Raw genomic sequence first — 4,699 nt, 5'->3', positions numbered from 1 at the left:
CAGTGTTGCCCAAGGACACTTCGACACATAGTCAGGTACTGGGATCGAACCCCCAACCTCTCGATCAGAAGACGACCCTCAACCACCTGATCCACGGTCGCCCTAAAGTTATAAACAGTGTGGGGTTCAGGGTTTTGGGCCCCACTTTGTTGGTGTTCTCACGGTGATTGGGCCCCACCAAGTCAGAAATATACAAGCGCGCACACACACACACACACACACACACACACACACACACACACACACACACACACACACACACACACACACACACACACACACACACACACACACACACACACACACACACACACACACACACAGGTGATCTGGGCTCTATTGTTAAAATCAATGTCCATGTCCTTTGAGGGTCACTGTCATCAAATGACTAAAAACTATTTTCACCACCTGAGAAATATCTTTAAAGTGATACATTTATTATCAAAATCAGATCTGGAACTGATCATACACGCATTTATATCATCATGTATTGACTATTGTAATTCAGTTTTCACATGTTTTAATAAGTCGACCCTAAACAGACTCCATATTGTACAGAACGCTGCTGCCAGACTTTTAACCAGTGCTTCCAGAACATCCCACATTACCCCCATTCTTTCTACTCTGCACTGGCTTCCAGTTAAGTTTTGAATAGACTATAAAATATTAGTTCTGTCTTTCTGAGTGTTACATGGTCAGGGCCCTAAATATATCTCAGACTTGTTGTGCCCCTACATTTTGGGGCGCAGTCGTTGGTCTTCAGGTCAGGGTCTCCTAAAGATCCCAAGAAATAAATTTAAAACCTGAGGAGACCTGGCGTTCCAGGCTGTAGCCCCCAGACTCTGGAATAACCTGCACCAGTCTCTCAGGGAGCTCAACTGTGTGGTCACTTTAAAAACACTGTTGAAGACTTTGCTTTTCAGAAAAGCTTTGTTAACTTGATTTTAAATTGTTTTTATCCTTTTATGATGATGCTCTTATGATGTATATGCACCCATGTTTTATTATTCTTTTATGATGTTGCACACGTATTCATTTCCCCACAGCTCTGTACAGCAATTTGTGATTTTATCTGTGAAAAGCGTTTATATATAAATTACTTAGACACACACACACACAGAGGGTCTGTCTCTCTCACACACACACAAGCTGTCTTTACCATGTGTGTCTGAGCAGAATCAGGTGCTGACTCAGCAGTTGGAGTCATAAGCCTTTTTATTCAGTGTAAAAGTCTGATCTTACAAAAAAATCACCAGATAAACTTTCACAGCCATGCGGAAACAGTTGATATACAAAGAAAGCCGTCCATTACAACCAGTATGATGATCCAAACATTGGCTTTATTTACAAAGTCTATCAAAGCTTGATCACAGCACAAAGTTACCATATGAAAGGAACTGTTATACACTATCAAAAAGATGTACAAACTCCCAACTGGAATCTAATAATGTACCTCAAGGGTCGAGATAATAGAGCTATTAACATAGATTTTTTTTTTTTGTTGGTTTCTTTTTATTTGTATCCAAAATAAATTTTGCACCAATACCCCCTCCATTCACAATTATTTTCAGACAATAATAATAATCCCAGTACATTAGGTCATCTTTATCAAATATATATATAGCACCACAATATAATGATTTTATATAGTTGGATGGGGGCTGTCACATACAAAAGACCCGTGTTAGTATCAAAAGAATCAACATAAAAGACAAAGGCCGAACCCAACAGGCTCCTCGGCGCCGCTAAGGAGTGGGCTGGACCTACGGGAACCCATTGGTGCCAAGACAAGGTTTTTAACTCATTACAACGACATCTACATTTTAATTAAGTTCGTCAGCAGGTTTGAACCCCACACACACACACACTGGAGAAACATGTCTGTTGTGCTTCTCACGGCCTTGAATTTATGCAGTGAGCGTTAGCATTGGCAGATTTTACTGGAACAATTGGTCACGAGAAACATTTTGAGGCTTTAGTGACACTGCACGAGAACAATGAGGAAGTTATCACCGTTCTCCAAAATATGTAGGATTTAAGTAAAAAAAAAAAAAAAAAAAGAGTATTCTGTGAAATTTCATCTTTAAGTCCAAATTATTCGATCACGTACAACCTGTGATACACACAAGCACTTTGGATTGTGTAGATTTCTGAGTAATTATAGTCATTATTTTTTAGTTGTTCTCGTCGTCGTGGTATTTTTTTCCTTTCTTGGCAGAAATGGTTGCCCAAACATTTCTCGTCACAGTGAAAGAGAAAAAAATCAGAGAAACTAAACCAATCAATCATGACAGCGAGAACACAAAAGCTCATCATCACAGCATCAGCACAAAGAGTTACATGCATTCTACCCATCAGTGCACCCCACTCCAAAACCACCTCCAAGCTGGGGAACGAGGCCAACGCGGAGCTTTGATTGGCCCAAACCAGTGTTGATTGTGCATTGTGAGGTGGAGTCAGAGCAGGGTAGCAGCAGTTAGTCCATAATATAACAGTCCTGTTTCCATGGGTTTGTACAAAGACAACGTTTGGTCACGTTCTTCCAGTGATTGTGAGACGATGTGTGTTATTGCTCAGATGTGATCAGGACAACGACCGTCCTGCATCACATCAGGAAACTAAACTAGTACCTCTGCAGGAGGAAAGGGTTAAACACCACAACACAACATGTGGGACGACTTCCTGTGAACGTCTGGGATCCAACAAATGTAGAAATGACTGATTGAAGCCGGTTTTTTTCTTCTTCCTTTTTTTGGTAGAATTTGCATGTTCTCTGTGTTTGACACTAAATGTGACCCTGTCTGGCACGGTGCCAGGTGCAGGAAATGATCTTTTATTCCTTTTGATTCCAATCTAACCAGCCTGGTTTTGTGGGTAAATGTGACAGGTGTTACACTTTGTGCACACACACACACGCACACACACACACGGCTCCTAAAGAGGCTGATTCAGACTTCCTGAGAGTGGATGATGAGCTCACTGAGAGGATGCTCTGCTTTCGGCCATGCTGTGGGTCACTTTACTCTCTAATTACACACATGTAGTGATAAGGGGATTTGCAGGTGCTCTAAATCATCTTTCTTATAGAAAACCATATGGGTCATTAGTTATTGCATAACATGAGACGACTACCACATACGCTGTAATAAAGTTCTAGAACTTTTGGTGTCTAGGCTTCAAGTGGAACATTTTTTATTTAATCTATATAGTTTTGCATATTCCAACATATTGCCATAGTCTTCCAGGCTAATTGTAGCTAGCATCAAGAGGTAGAAGATAAACAGCTGAAGAATTTCTGACTATAGAATTTGTTACTATAGAGTAAGATTTCTGAGTTTTTTCCCACTGGTCAAACTGGGATTAAAAAAGAAAAAGAAAATGCATGAAGCAAGTGAGGTAACATCTCCACCTTGTGTTCAGAATAAGTTCAGGATAAGTAGGCACACAGAGTGGAGACGTGTGCTCACTGACCCAAACGTGGCCCCGCCCCCACAGGCTGTTGAAAGCAGTGCATGGATAAACTGGGACTCTGTGGCTCAGGTGTGACTAACTTGCATACCAATGGTTCTGACATGAGAACGACACCAGCACAAACACAACATATGACCCAGAACTCAGAAACATTCCCAACATGGAAACAGACCCAGCGTTTGCACACGGAGGTCAGAGTGTGAAGAGTGTCACCAAATCATTTCTCACCATATGTTAATGTCAAATACAAACACAACTTCATCTCAATGAAAAAGTCAAGTGGGAAAAAAGTTGTAATGCAACCTTTTCCCATTAGGGGCATCAGTGAACTGATAATGGTATTACAACGTGAGTGACTGAGTCATTATCATAGGTTGGTTAGCCTGCTGTTAGCATTTAATAACTGTCTGAGTTTGTGTTTCTTTCTAAACAGAACAGGAATAATAGCTGAATTACGGAACCACAAAAGCTCCTTAAAGAAATCCTCCACTGTTTTTACAAATGTGGCCTAAAGTTTTGAAATGTATTTATTAGTAGATTTATGTGTAAAACACATTTTGCACCATATTTATTTTATTAACTTTTAAATATGGGACTACAGTTTTAGAGCCTGTGTTCCTCCATCTTGAAATCACCTGACTGATGATGTCACACGGCCCCACTGCCTGTAAACATTCCATTGTTTTCTATTGGAGTGAAACATTTAGCCTGATTTTTAGATCATTTAGCAGCTTTTTTGATCAAAAAGACAACTTGTGCTGCTTTTGGTTTCTCTAAATAATCAGGAAAATTTAAAGATGTCGACGTGAACCACGTTTGTTTACAGAAAGAGGATAAAAACAGTTGTGATCCGAAAAATAATCTGTGACCGCAGGAGGCGACATTTCCAACTCTCCTAAGAGCTCTCCTAAGGGGCCTTTACACCACCAGAGCATGTCAGTGCACTGTTTAAGGGAGCGTAAAGGCCCCTTCAGGAGAGCTTTTCTTCTCTGCTTCATTGTCTACTACCAAACCACAGAGCTGGAACTGTCGCCTCCTGCGATCACAGATTATTTTTCGGGTCACAACTGTTTTTATCCCCTTTCCATTAAACAAACGTGGTTCACATCGACATCTTTAACTTTTCCTGATTATTTAGAGAAACCAAAAGCAGCACAAGTTGTGTTTTTGATCGGAAAAGCTGACAAATGATCTAAAAATCAGGCTAAATGTTTCACTCCAATAGAAA

The sequence above is a fragment of the Gouania willdenowi genome, chromosome 19 (assembly GCF_900634775.1).
Source record: "Gouania willdenowi chromosome 19, fGouWil2.1, whole genome shotgun sequence".
Lineage (NCBI taxonomy): Eukaryota > Metazoa > Chordata > Actinopteri > Blenniiformes > Gobiesocidae > Gouania > Gouania willdenowi.
Note: the sequence above shows the minus strand (reverse complement) of the source record.